This window comes from Erithacus rubecula, assembly GCF_903797595.1.
Source record: "Erithacus rubecula genome assembly, chromosome: 3".
Classification (NCBI taxonomy): Eukaryota; Metazoa; Chordata; class Aves; order Passeriformes; family Muscicapidae; genus Erithacus; species Erithacus rubecula.
The window spans coordinates 140,814,749-140,830,619 of record NC_136689.1 but is presented as its reverse complement, the minus strand read 5'-3'; the positions used below and the strand labels follow the sequence as shown (position 1 = coordinate 140,830,619).

Below are 15,871 nucleotides of genomic sequence, written 5' to 3'. Positions count from 1 at the left end.
ATTTTAGGACTTTTAATGACTTAGAGTGGGACCCTGAGCTGCCACAGAAACCATACCTGAGCCACAATGCATGTTGAACCAATGCACTGGAATAGGTCTGATTGGTGGTCTGAGCACTACTGAGGCACAGTCAGCACTTGTACATAGAGTTTATTGCACCCATGAGAAACCACATTCTAACTTCTGGTTTGAAACAGGAGCTCTAACCAACAGGGAAGGGTATAAAAAAAAACACAGTTAATTTCTCCTAGTGCCCATTACCATGATCTGAGCAGTGAGAGTACAAGCTTTTAAGATTTAAGTACTTATTGAAATCAGAGTCTGGTAGCACATGAGATGAGACAACCTCTAATTTGCACTTCTAATGTGACCATGTCTTACAGCTGCTGGGGTGAGAAGAAATGAAGCTTATACAGGACTGGATTTTTAGGTGACAATTTTGTTTTCCATTCAATGACTCCTGCCCAGCCTGTACCAGGCATTTGCTCAAGCCAAGCACTTGTTCAGAAGTCCTTTGGAAGGAGCAGCAAACAGCACAACAACACTGGTGCAAAACTGACCAATTCTTATGATCACAGGGCTCAGTTCAGTTGCAAGAGAGCAGGTGGAAGAACTCAGAACAAAACTGAGGTTTTTCATTGCTGCTTAGCTTCCTACATTAAAATGCTTGCTCAGCAAGCTGTCAGGCATCTTGATTTGTTCAGTGTCTCGGGAACAACCTAATGCATAAACTAATTTTTTGTGGGACACAATTTTTTCATTGGATGGGGTTATGGGCACTGAGGAAAGTGATAATCAAGAGAACAAATAATTAACAGGAATATTGCAGACACATCAAAAACATGGCACTGCAAAATCCTGACATCCAAGGGCAAAAAGCAGAAAATTATTTCCAAAACTACCAGCAGAAGTCAGCTGCAGCCACTCTGGATTGGTCAGAAAAAAACCAGAAGGCCAAAGACACACTTTGCAGAGGAGAGGGCTGGGGCACTATCTGTATTCTAGGACAGGAACCTGCTTCCTGCATTGCTGTGACATTCAAACCTTCTACAGCACATTCAGCCTTTAAAATGCACCCACATTTCTGCTTTAGTCACTCCCTGTCACAAGGATAGGACTCCAGACAAATTCTGCATCTACATTAGAGACACGGGAACAAATAATTATTAGGACATTTAAATTTATTACATTAGGTTAGAGATGTAAGAAAACCGTATGACATTTCCTTAAAACTTGTATTTCAAATGTCAGATTTTCTTAGGAGTTGGCTGCAAACAAGTCAACACTGTTACAGCAGAATTAACTTCCAAAAATTTGGAAACTATTTCACGTTATGTCTGCACCTAGACTAGAGCCATCCATTTTGAAAGACCAGCTAAACTGGTAGTAAAACAAAGCCCTTGCTCTTCAACATCTTCAGTACAGAAATATTAGTAGTGTTTCACATACAGAGTTCTGGAGTTGTTTTTAAGCTGTAGAAGAATAATATCTGCTTCTGGCAAAGCAATTTTGCCTTTTGAAACTCCCAGTGCAATAGCACGCCAGCAGCAACCATGGTGGATTAAATAACACTTCTGGAAAATGGAATTAAGGAAATAAGTGACAGGCCTCTTAAAGGATTTCATCATCCAGCTCTCCCATTTTCTGTCTCTGCTCAATTATTGCTTCTCAACCTCCTACAACTGTCCTCCCCTCTCATATTTGGCAACTGTGGGAGTTGTCAGTGTTTCATTAAGTTCTGCTGCTGCACGGCTGTTCTGCCAAAGTTGTAGAAAGGTTTATGTGGCTTTCTGACAATTTCTGGTTTATAACCCAGTTTTATGGTGCTGTGTCAGGAAAGAGAGGCGTATGTTAAGAGAAGTGAGCCAAAGGTATGTGTGGAAGGGGGAGAGGGGAAGCAAAAGCCTGGGAACAGATGAGGTTTCAGGCATCAGAGAGAGAACACATGGGCTGATCTGCAGGCAGGCAAATGTGATTTTCCTTTTAGCATGATCATAAATGCTGTCAAGCATAGCTTTTAAAGCTTCCATTATTTATTTCAAAGTTTCTAACTCTCCTACTAACCTACTTCCACAGGGATAACCTATGGTAGAAGGCAGAAGACTGTTGCTAGCTTACTGCCTTTATAGCAATACAGTTTCTTACTTTCTTATCTAATATTGACACATATGTCTATTACTTGATTTATTTGCTATTCCTGCTGCTGCTGCTGTGAAGGAGTCAAAAGCAAAGCATATGACCTGCCCTGCTCAAGGAAAGGCCAAAGAACCAACTGCTGTTGAAGATTTTTTGTTTTTGCTTTTTTTGCTGTAGGTAATTAGCAATTCCTATAGGTTCCACTGAATTATACCCTTATCAAACCCACAATATTTATTTTTGCCAGACTGTGTAAAGTACAAGCTTTACTTAAGACAGAAGCTAAACCTTTTATGCTCAGACACTGACAATGCCAAACAAGCTTTCTCCATGCTGCAGCAGGAAAATAAGCTGCAGAGAGAGCAAGGAAACACAACATTGCCAAGGGCTCTCCTCTACTTCTGAAGCTGATTCAAGTTTTCTAGATTATCTGTGCTGTCCTTTTCAGCTCTTGGGAAACTTGTTTATAATTTTTCTTGCTCTCTCACTTATTAATCAATACTTACAAATATATCACTTTGACACTAAGAAATTTGCATCACAGTGTTTAACGAGCTGAAATGGAATATAGATGAAATCTGATGCAACTTCCACTGTGCTGAACCAGCACTAATAAAAAGATTTCTTTCTAACCACCACTGTAGAGCAGTTTTAAGGGTATAACAGAGATGTTTACATCAAGTAAAAAACTGAAAACTTCCTTCAGTGTCCCAGAGAAGCACAGGTTGTGCTCTGTGTCATAGAACCACCCAAGGCTGACTTGGGTGTCAATACAATGTCAGGGTATTTATTCCCAGCCTGTTGCTGGCAGGTTAAGCAAGCTGCAGACACAGGACTCAAAGGTCACACACAGAACATCAGCATCCATTTCCCTTCTCTCCTAAGTGCCTAGCTGTATGCAGACCCATGTATGAATGCAGTCAATAAGCTGTTTCACCACACTGATCCTTCCCTTGCCCTTATGGGATGTAATTAAAAGGCACCAGCCGTCCGTGATGCCCCACTTGGGCTGTGTGCATTATGTAACTCTGCAGCACTTCCCCTCCTCTGGCTGCAAGATTACACATCAATTACTGTGACATGTGTTGCCTGAAGAGATGCAGCAGCCCAGTTTATCCAAAGCTCAATAGCGTTTTTCGTCACTGTTAGAAAATCGACAAATTTATAAACACAGGACTTTGGCTCCAATTCCTTAAAAATTCCCAAACCCAAGAGGTTCTTACACACACAACAGAAAATCTTTCATCAACCTGTTCTGTTAATCAACAGTGGAGCTTTTGTTGCAGTGATTAACACATTAATACCCTGGAATATGACCATTTACTTACATGTCTGAGTCAAATCCTGACCAAAAACTTGTGTTAACCCCTAGTTTTAGTAGAGTCAAACCTGAATTGTTAACTCTAGGTATTTAACCTATATTGCAGCACCTCCCACCTCCTAAAAAAAGTCTGGTCAACAAACAACTTTTCTCCTTAAGAGCAAGTTTTTAAATAAAATCATACTGCCTTAAAGGAGACTATTCAACATGGGGTGCCCCAGCAGCACCATGAGGCAGAAGTAGGTACAGCCTGTGCCCTCCTTGCTCTGGTGCTGTTCTGCTCTGCAGGGCAAGGAGTTTGTGCCCAAAGGAAGCTTTGAGTATCATTCCACACTGCTCTACCCAGACCCCAAGGATAGGTGAAAGTCTGATTGACATAACTAAGCAAGGGCAAGATGAACAGCAGGGCTAGGAGATCCCAAAAGTTCTGGGATTTGCTCATGGTCAAGATTTTAAACCACCATTGTAGCAAACACTGAGCTAGAAAGCATCAGCAAAATATTAATTCCTATTCTCTGCAGCAAAAGTTTTCCCCAATGTGTCTGTTCTGCCCCACCAACTCCCAAGCCCTAGGGAATCATAAAGGATCTGGGTCACCCTGCCAAACAAATGACTGGCATATACATAGTCCAGCATGGCATCTGCTCAGTGTATCCAGGAACAGAACTTGAAAAAGGAAGGCAAGCAGACTTGAGGGTAGCCAAAAAAGTATTTTTTGTTGAGCAGGCAGCCAGACAGAGTCTGGTCAGCACAATATTTGCGCCCTTGAATTGCAAGCAGCAAAGAAAACAGTTAATTTCCAGCTTTGAGGGTAAAATGCAAGGAGCTTGTCTCTGCACATTGATAAATATCATTCTTTCCTTCCCCAGTTTTTAGACTTGACTACATGCTTGGAAATCACATGAAAACAGTCACTTATGGAGGTGTTTTTTGGCCTGTGACCCCTGCAGACACCATCTGAGAACCGTTTTTTTTCCTGGGGATTAGTGACTAGACAGTTGATCTTCACATTTCAGCTGGGATCACATTTTCATCCTCCTTTTAAGGGTCAGAAGGTGGTGCAGGCAGCTCCTTCTATAATTACCCCAGTTGACCCAACAGAAAAAAAATAATACCTAATAAATGTTATAGCTATGCAATATACACTTTATATTCCAAAAACCATTTCACCCCCAAATTTCCAGAAAAGAAAAAAAAAAATTAATTGATCCTACCTACACTTCTTAGGCCATTGACATCATGCAGTCTCAAAGTACTTTATTTCCCTTTACAATACCCAAAGCCTCCCAAAAAGGCACCATTCTCCTGACAGGCTTACAAAAAGGGTATTGTTAATTGTTACCATGCTGAAAAATCAACCTTCTGGACTTTCTAAAAGCTTTTGGACCACAGGTTTGTTTATGATAGGAATAAACACTCTGCCTGGGATCATTCTGGTCACAATTGTGCTACTGGGAAGCACTACCAGAAAGTTAGCAGAGTGGTAACACAGCATTTGCTTTTAAATTATTTGCTCTTTTAAAACTGTTGTTGAATTATACGAATGAATATATAAAGAAACACACTGATTTTTCAAACTCATTGTTTGCTTTAAAAAAAACCCAAACAGGCAAATTTTGCAAGTAACCTAAGGCCGTAAAGAGAAACTGCATTTCTCTGTGCAGTTGCCTTTATTGAGGTTAATTCCTCATGTGGCTACATCAAGCAGAACAGAAATCCTATTAGTGCTTTCCCCATTTGCTGCAATAAATGAACAGCGTGTTGGAGTTTGCAGGCACAGTTTTCCATGTACATTGCTCCAGGAAAAACAGTGCAGCTCAGCAGAGGTTGTAAAGATCTCTAGATATTAGAATGAGGACTATCAAACAGAGAGTTTTAATCAACTGAGGATTTCCCCTGCCAAAAAATGTGGGTTTTCTCTGTAGCTATTCATGTCCCTAACCACCTGCCTTGTGGTAAAACATTGTAGAAAACCATCCTCTCAGATGAAATTTTGGGGGTGGTTAAAGCCAGTGTTGGTATTTATGGGACCTGCCTCAAACTTTCAAACTTTCCTAATGTTTTGGCTTGAACATTAACTTATGTGAAACATGTTTTATACATGTGCAGGGGAGATTTAAAAAACAGAGCTGCTTTCACATTGAAGTCTTCTCAAATCTAGTTAATAAAACCCTTGATCTTAGTATTTTGAGCTTGCAGGGTCATACTACAGGGTTGCTCTCCTAGGAAATTTTAGTAACTAGAGCAGAGTCTCAGGCATCACTCCAAATAACTCACTGTGTCCCAGAGAAGTGGCTCCCCCACCCTCACTCAGCTGTTTAAAAATTATACTACAACTGCATTTGTACATGAAGGATAACAACATCCATGGAGTGTCTTTGCACCAAATAACAGCAATTGATAGCCTGAAATAAAATGTAAAAATACAAGATGAATAAGATTTCTTATTGCAGACCCTTAAATGTGATCTTTACTCACATGTACTATGTTGCCCAATCAATGAAGCTACATGTGATGTGGAAGGATAAATTTACCAATAAAACCTGAAGTTAAACAAGCAGAGCACACCAGCACAAAAACCAGCAAACATTTCCTTTCCAAATGTGCAAATTACCAGAGTTAGACGCCACTGGGGAGGAAGCAGAACATAACTCTATTCCAACAACCAGACAAGTGTTTTTATTATATTATGAAGAGCTATTTTCTTTTATATCACTCTGCATGTAAGTTTTCTTGCCAATTAAACTTATAAAGGAATGGAACAAGTTATATCTTATATATACATGTATATACTATTATATATGCTATTTATACATATATACAAGTTATATGTAAATTACAGGTGTAGCAACACAGCATTATTCAGTTATCCAACAAAGAATCTGAATAATTTTTAAGATTCAAACCTAAATAATTTGCAAGATTTGGCAATCCTATCATACCTGACAAAGTTGTCCCAAACTCTTCTCCTGAAGGTTACAGCTCAAAAACATTTGAAAACTTATTTAAAACACATTTGCCACATCAACAGGGTAGGAATACACAGTGCAGAAAAATAACCTTCCTCTCCAATTATCTCCATAACCTCTGGCACACACTGACTGCTCTCCAGACCGACGGAGTCCCTGGCACAAAATTTATGACGCATGACTTTGACTACCTCAGAGAAAGGGGAGCACTTGGTAGACTATTGTTTAATTAAATTACAGAGAAAGAATCACCCTCAGCCTTTTAACTGCTTACATAATCTTATTTTCTTTTGCCAACCTCAAGTATCCTGAAGTTCCCCCATGTACTTCTTGAGCTTCTCCACTGTTAGACAGTGGGGACCCAGCACATCAACACTGCTGCTCACTGCAGCTCCAGTCATGATCTCTGAGATGCCAGCCAGTTTGGGCTTGAAAACTCTGTTTCTGGCATACTTCTGTTGTTGCAATGGAAAGAAAATAATTTAACTCCTGTTTTAATTTCATACAGATGACAGTTTCCTTCTGCTCTTATTTAAGGTCAGTATTAAGTAAGCATTATTTGCTTTGTGTTAGAGGGTAGGTTTAGATTGGATATTGGGATGAAATTCTACCCTGTGAGACCCTGGCACAGGCTGCCCAGAGAAGCTCCATCCCTGGAAATGTCCAAGGCCAGGTTGGATGGAGCTCTGAGCACCCTGGTCTAGTGGAAGGTTCCGTGCCCACAGCAGGTCTTGATGAAGACTTGAAGGTTCCTTTCAGCTCAGGCCATTCCATAATTCTATGTTACAAAATGTTCTATGTTACAGGAGTACCCAAACTCTTTTTTTCTAAAGCAGCACATGTAGTGCAGAACCACTACAGAGATGATAAACTAACACCAAAGTCTAGCAACCAGAAATTAATTTGTTTAAAGTTTTGCAGAATAATGACTTAAGGGGAGAAAAAAAGAGCAAAGCACATTGCATCTGCTCTTCTGCTGCAGCTTGGAAGAAAACAGCAGATCAGATATTTCAGTGACATCCAATCACTGCATAAATTGTTTAAATTGCAGCTGAGTATGATAAACAATCATTTTGAAGTCACCTGATGCACTCCATATAAGACAGCAGGTATGCCTGCAATGACTCTTCCTTGCCAGAAAATGTCTGGCTTGGTAGGACACTGACTCTGACTTTCCAAATCGGGCAAAGAAAACATAATAAATACCACAACAGTCTCCACTACAACTACTTAACCCCAGTAAACAACCATTTAACTGAATACTCGAGACACTTTGGTTTAAATTAATGCAGATTTTTCTCAGTGTGCCCACGTTTAATACTAATTTTAGAATACACAATTTAATATTTTTTTTATTGCCACCTACACGAACTCTTAAGGGCATGAACTTTATCTCTATTCTCCAAAGAAATACTTTTCAGAACTGTCCAGATATAACATTTGTAAGAGGTATTAAAACACTTCCAGATCAAGAGCTCATTTAAAGGATATTTTTGGAATTTACAGATTATCCTGTCTGGAGGCAGGGGTGGGGGGGTTGTAAGTTCAATTCTGAAAGACTGAATGATTAAAAGACCATTGTTTACAGAGCAGAACAACTGATAAAAGCAGGAAAATCATGTTCTTATACATCCAATACAGAGAACACATAGAAAATTATCCAGCTCAGATTATCACTTGAGCCAGAAAGAACAGACACTGGGATTCAGGGGAGGATGGGAATTCAAGGTAAAGATGATCTGTGCAGAAGTTATACAAGATTTATTGGCATAATAAAAGCAATTGCACTGGCTCATGATGGACACTTGCCAGAGACAAAGCTGATACCAAGGACAGAGCCAGGCCACTGTAGGGACTGAGCCTTTCTGTTGATCATTCCCTGTATCAGCACCTCCATGGGGAAAAGTATTTTGCTCTGGAAGTGTGTTAAGACATTTTTGAGCTGAGTGTGGAAGTTCTCTCCTTGCATGGACCACTCTCAACAGCCTGGAAAGACAGCACCTAACAATGCTGAAGAAAACTGTAGCCCAGCAGTAATGATTCCCTAAAAATAATAGAAACTCAGATTCAAATTCTTTGGTTGACATGCTCTGCATCTACTACACTGCAAAAAAAATTACCTAGAGGCTCCAACTGAAGATCACCAAATAACAGAGTTGGCTTAATCTATTTTTTGAAAAATCTGCATTTGTGCTGCTCTGTACCCAGCTACTCAAGACTTCAGGGAGAGGAAGATGTTTATGGAATTACATGAGCTGTAGAAGATTTATCCAAACCAATGCAGACATAATCCATAACATAGATTTTCCCTATTTAGTTAAATGGACTTGTATTAAATATTATCAAACTGAATCAGTAGCACAGGACATTTCCAATAATTTTTTGTGAAACAGCCTTGCAGGAAAGTATATCTGAAACTTCTTCAGCTGTTGTTTGGTGAAAAGAGGATGATTAAATGGGGTCCCAGAGGGGCATTACAACAGAAAGACTCTTGCAACAAGCACACAACAGAGCTCAAGGGGCTGCAGCTCTGACAATCCTATATTAAAACATTTCATGAGTTGGCCTGCTGACACTCCTTTCATTTCCAAAGTGGCTTTAATTCTATTTCCTTGAAAAGTAAGACTCCTGTTCACTAACGAGTTCCCAGCTATTCCCATTTCATAACCTGTCTCACAGTTCACATTCAACAGAAACCCACTGAAGCAAACTGTGGGATTGCCAGTTCCAATGCTGGGCATGTGAATCTCAGCTCTGCATCTGCAAGTCTCTGCCACCAGAACCCCATCCAAGAGCTGAAAGGTTTCTTTTCACAGTAAAGAATAGGCAATTGCCTGCTGGAAAACTGCCCTGGTACCAATTACCTTGTAATTGGAGCATGGAAGCACTATCATGTTTCACCTGTTACTGCTATGGCAAAGTTACCTCTCAGTCAGAGCTGAGGGGAAACTCAAATTCTGAGCAGAAAAACTCATGCATGTACATTCAAGGCTTCTCCTGACATCCTGTTTCAGAAGAGGGTGTTTAGACAGAAGTATAAAGAGATGTTGGGCATGTGGGTGGAAAGCAGATTAAGAGGAGGAGTTTAGGCTAAGAAAGAAGTTGTGTAAATGTGTTTAAAACCACTCAATTTTAGAACATTTCCAGGAGGCCAAAGTTTGTCTCTACATCTTTCATCTTTTCCCCACCACTCACAGAAAATCTTGGTAAGAATCCGGGGATCATGCAGCTCCTTTACTCCCATCTGTGCCCATTTCTACTCTAGAACTGCCCTTGAAAGCAGCAGAAAGGTTTGCCTTGAGTGTCACAACAAGGTGGGTGTGGTATGTGTGAGAAGAAGGAATTTCAAGTCAGTTTGGTGACCCAGTGATAGAGATGTAAAAATCCTGTTTACAATAGACTGAAAAAAGAATTTAATGCTATTGGCTGAAATGAAAATTAAAATTTAATTTACAAAAGCTTTAGTTTAATATGGTCCCATACCCAGTTCACCACAATTAGCTTCCAGCAGCAATAAGTCCTTATTTCTGTGCTTTACTAGATCTTTGGGCAGGAGAAAAGGAATTTGGGAAAGAAGGGGAACAGAAATCACAAAGTACACCTAAGTCATGCCAAACAGCTTAGCCTCTCCTAATCCTTGGCTACTCCAGATAGGCAGCATGCTGGACAGGAAATATTTACAGCTAGGAAGAAGCAGCTACATAAGGATAGAGATGCAAATTTCCTTCTTAGAGAGTGATTATTTTTGGAGGCTTCAAGCTCCTCTGACAAGTTACAGGCAAAAATGTCTATTGCTGCAGGAAAAAAAGTATTTGAAGAACAGAGGTGACAATGAAATCAAAAATTGCTTTTAAACCTCCATCCTTCACTGACAGCCTGCATTTTTTACACTGTTTGTTTTGCTTTACCCTCCACTGTGCTGCTTCTATCAGCCCACAGTTTTCAGACCTGTTCTTGTGTCATATACTGGTCACTTGCCCTAACCTCAGACCACACAAACTCTTAAAATTAAAACTTCTGAGAAAAAAAAAGCATGTGCACACAACAGCTTTTACTGTCAACACTCTTTATGCTGGGAGGGGGGGCGGGGGGTGAAATAAACTACACTAACTTTCCCAGAGTATACAGTTAAAAGGTCAAGGAATTCTGTTAAATATTTGGAATGGGAAAAAGCAACATTATAATAAGTATTAATCTTATTTTAGAAGTAGTTTCTCTAGCAAGCCTTATTCAGCAAAACAAAAGGGAACAAAAAGTTACCTACTGGTAACTTTTTTACTCTCAACTTCCCTCTCCTAGAAAGGCTTTTCATCCAAATTCACAGTCTGTAGGACTCTAGAGCCAGCAGGAATCCTCACATTACCCAGCTGAAAATCTGCCATGTGTTATCAGTGGTGCCTCTGAAGGCCAGTGTTACTTAAAGAAAAACAGAACATTGATATAAAAAATGCTGTAAGGAACAGCTATTGCACAACTGCCAAACCACATGGCATTTGCCTTCATAAGGAAATACAGCACATGCCCCTAACTGCCCCCAGGATTAAAAATCTTAACAGTTCCATAGCATATTTCTTTTAAAAGGGCTTTAAATATATCTTTAACCCAACCTTCCACTAAAGGCTATCTGTGCTCAAAATCTGTGCTGCTATTGCTACGAGGTCAAAACATATTTTATGTAAGAGTGATACATTATATGAAAGCCTGACTTGCTTGTTAGTTTTAAAAAAGTACAGTAAAATTAGTCTTACACAACCCCTTAGTGGGCATAAAATTAGTCAATAAGTAAAAAAAAGATAGGTGGGGAGATTTTATGGAGCAATTAACAATCCTCAGGCACAGCATTTACAGTCTTACACATTCCACTACATGAGATGTGAATACAAACTTTACATGATCTTGACAGACTAACTCTAAAGCTAACAAGGCTGAAAAAGGATTTAGTTGTTTATTATTCCAGGTTTTCTGGATTCACTGCTTATTCAGTTCTTGCCCTCGGGTTGGCTGTGTTACAAGGGACAGGTCAGCTCTCAAACCATTAATTCTTCCAAAGAGAAATTCAGATCCTGCAATTCACTCTCAGCATCAAATGCAGCCATGCCTGGGAGCAGGGATGCAGCTGGATTGAACAGGAATTTAACCCTGGCAGTCAAAAGGCAGGTTATAGCAATTCAGTTTCTTCCTGGTAAGACAAGGCAAGGTAGGACACAGCTGAAATGAAAGATGCAGCTTTGCAGAAAGGCAGTTAAAAATACATAACCTTAATGTAACCTCTGGCAGAGATGAGGAACAAACTCAACTACTCAAGCTGAGCTGAAATAGACTCAGTGCTGCTTTGTGTTGAAGAGCTTCCTCCATCTGCAAAAGGCTTTCCAGCCACTCAGCTCTTTTTCACTTCAAGTACAGGCAGCCCCTAACAGCCCATCCAGCACTTTGCTCCCTTCTCCCCAAGAGATCTTTTTGGGTTTTTAGATTTCCTTTGATCTCAGGCTTAGCCTTAGGAAGGTTATCCGTTTCCACACTGAATTAAGTCAGCAATTGATACCTTAACTCCTTTGAAAAAACAGACCTAGATGCCAATTCATCTGCAACATTTCATGCCTGGTTTCTAAATACATCCCCATAATCTCCCTTTACCTACAAGCATTCTTCTCAGGCAGGTATCAAAACTACATTTCTATTGCAAACTAAAAGAGTTCACTCTGGAATATTGAGTCTCTTCTGCATAATGAGTTCTCAGCTACCACAGAGATTTCTCAAAATCAGCAGTTTGAATTATTGCTTAACACACTTTTTCCATACTGGCAATTTCCCATGAACTAGATTTCAAGACCCTTTATGCACAGTCTGTTAAGCTTTAGGCTGGATGAATTTGGAAGGTTAGATAACTGCATTTTTATTAGATATTATATCTAAATGCTTTAGCTGTAAAATAACAGCCCAAACCCCTGAACAATTTTCCTACATATGTAAGACTGGAGCAACTGCAGCATTTTGCTGATTTGAAAGAATCTAATGAGAGAAATAATTTCGAACCAAAAATAATCCATGGTATTGTACTCTGCATAGCTCAGCCTTTCTTTTTAGTAAAATCTAATAATTAGCAGTGAAATACTCAATTTCCAGAAATTCTAGTCTTCAGTGCTATTGCCTAAAAACAACACTAATGCTCAGGTTTAAGCTTAAAATGTCCAACTTAAATATTTAATGCTAGACTAGCCAATGTTTACTGCAAGAATCCATTAACTCTCTCACAGTAAAACAAAGTGATGCCATCACAGAGAGGCACTCGGATACAAAATGCATAAAAAACACAGCTATTGCTGCAGAACACCAGACAAACATCCCTAAATTTAAGTGACATTACAAAGGTAAGCAGCACATGTAAACTCATTTTCCTTATGTTCCCTTATGAAACTATGTAAATGTAGAGAGACACTTTTAAAGAGCACTAGTGTAATATATTTAATTTATGCAGGGGAATGAGGAAGAGCTCTCGTGCTGACAGTCACTTCTGTGCCTATTAACTATTCATAAAAAAACTCAATAGCATTGAAAGAGCCTTTGAAGAAACAGTAAAGGCTTGACAAAGCTTTTATCATAATAAATATAAAATGTGAAATTTTGTGTTTACAGCTACCACTACTCATTAGTCAAACAGTAAGTTTTTTATGCTGAAAGCAGCAGCCACCCCAAGCCACAAAATACAGATTTTTCCATAGTCCTAATTAAACAGATACATGGATCCCATATTTCAGAAGAACTAAAATGGATTTACATCTTGTATTAAAACAAAAATTTTGTTTGAATTAAAGTAGAAATAATCTGAAACTACCATATTTATTAATGTTTAAAGTGTTTTTAACACAAGTAATACATTGTAATTTCACTGAACAAGTCTTCAAAAGCAGTTTCTCCAAGTTCACACCATACCAGTCTTTGGTTTCTCTTCTTTTTGCTTTTATTCAAGCAAAATCCTGTGCTAAATAATTTTATTATATATTCAAATCTTCCATGAACTTATGAACTGGAGATGATTTTAGAGACTTAATCCTTAGAAGCCAAGTTTAATGATGGAAGAAAATACACTGTCATTTACAAACAATAGCAGGGATTTTAATTCCCTCTCACAGATAAACAGCATTAAGTACCAGATGTTTCAGAAGACAAAGGCTTCATCCAGCTCCTATGGAATTTGTAGTTTATGTGCAGAGGAAGCAAACAGGAGTGTTAGTACTCAAGAACAACATGAATCACTCAGTTTCCCAAAATCCTTAGACTCATGAACAAGGAAAATTTAAGTTCTGAAGGTGCTGAAAGCTTATTTTCTGGTAAAATTTAATGCTGGCTGGGAGAAACTGCTTATTGAACATGTCCCAAAAAGGTTAATGAGGATTTTAGAAGATTGTAACTTCTGCAAGTGTCAACTAATAGAATTTCATCTGGACTCTGACTGGAATTCTCATATTTGGCACATTTTTACATTGTTTGAATTCTTAACAAGTTCACCGCTTCATTTTGAATTTTTAAGCTGAAGATACTCAGAAATCAAAGAGCAAGCTGTAATAAAAAACCATGCAATTTATATTTGGCTTGTACTTGTTGCTAGGCTACTAAAGCCCAGTTATGACTACAAGGCTGTTACAGATTTGTAGCTGCATTTCTGACACAGCAATGTAACATCAATTATAGCAATAAAGACAGTGATTCAAGTCAGAAATCAGAACTTCTTTCAGTAGGGCTGCAGTAACTTGGATGATTCTGCACCTTTACAATTCACAGTATGCATTGAGTCAAGCAGCTTCCACTGATGCTTTCAAGATCTCTTGTTAAGATTTGAGAACTTCAGGAAACAAACACAATGAGTTCAACCACCACTGAACTGGAAAGGGACCACCCGAGATTCCATCTCCTTCAGCTGATAAAATCTCGTGGATTACAGAACAAGTAGGACAGGCTGGTCATCTGCCAAATCATAACTATACCTGTGATCCAGGGTACTCAAACTGCAGAGAAAGTCAAATACTTGCAAGCAGAAAAATGTGTCACGCCATATTAATGTGCCTAAGGTTTTCATGGTGGTATCTGATAAGAATCTCAGATTATTTCAGTGACCAAAGTTTCCCCAGGCACAGAAAAGCACAAGCACACACTGTAAAGTTTAATTGTTAATATTCAACACACTGTGTAGAGTCATCTTTTTTTGGGATACCCAAAAGGCTTCTTGTCCTTCAGTGTATTATAAGCAAAATTGGTTGAGTCACCACAGTTCCCCAGGTGTCAATTCTCAAATACAGTTTCTTGAGCCAATTTAATCTCACAGAAACTGATCTTTGCTTTTACCAAAACAAGAAGCAAGGGGAGTATTACATCAGTTCGACAGCTATATTGCAACCCCCTCCAGTGAGGAATAAATATAGTTCATGCTGAGGCAGACAGATGTTGAGGCTGATAAAGGTAAACAGAACCATGTAAGAGGTAATTAACAAAGAGGCCAGATAAGTCACCCGTGAATAACTTAACCCTTCAGTGAATTAACATTGTTTTTAGCCCTGCTGAGAGCACAGGAGCCAAGCAGAAAGATTTCAATTAACTCCCAAAGCACTGACATTTGCAATTGCTACCTCCATTTCTTATCTCTGTGCTTGCACCACCACTGCTGCATCCCCACAGACTTTGACATCGCTTTGTCAATTTGCAGCTTTTCTAGAAGTGGGAGCCTTCCCCTTCCCCCAAATCCCAATGTTATTTTGATCACTGGGGTTAGGGAAGGAAGGGAAGAGATATTTCTCAACTATCTGGAGGAAACAGCTAGAAAAGCTCACAAAAGAAATGTAAACTGGAAAAGAGGTCAGTAATTAGGAGGATGGTTTATTTATACTGTCTGACCTTACTCTATGGTAAGGTAAAGTCAGCTTAGCCAGCCATACATTTTAATCATCCAAATGCCAGCACAAACAAAGCACACAAAAATGTACAGGTCACTTACAAAACCAGGGATCATCTCCATGCAAATCAGGATGCAAGTTTTTGAGCTTATGGTAGATAGTTACTGAATCAATGCTGCCAGTACAAGGGACTGAAGTCTCTAAATCTCAACTTACCCAAAAGGCAAAACCTCAGAAGTTACATCCTAGATGAAGATGCATGTGTTTTATCTAGCAAGTTAGGTTGATCAAAAAAAGCTGGGGTTTTTTGAGCTTTTACAATCTATTTTAACTATGGAAACAATAGATCCATGAAGACCATCTGATGAGCTCTGAAAACTAAAATCTTCAGGAAAACATAGAGGCTTAACTCATCAGCATCTCCCATGGCACCAACTGCACTGATTATTCACTCAAAATAAACCAACTAGCAATTTCATATGAAAACATATTTTTAACTGCAGGTAGACTGCATGAAAGGACTTATACATCACATGCTCACAAGTTGAATCTAAAATGCC

The 15,871-nt window shown here is 39.1% G+C and overlaps 1 protein-coding gene across 3 annotated transcripts in view; it reads right to left on the bottom strand.

Annotated features, from left to right (window-relative positions):
- The window catches only part of SLC45A4 (solute carrier family 45 member 4), an 83,274-nt gene that overhangs the window by 18,187 nt on the left and 49,216 nt on the right, over window positions 1-15,871 (bottom strand). The gene's annotated exons all lie outside the window — the stretch shown is intronic.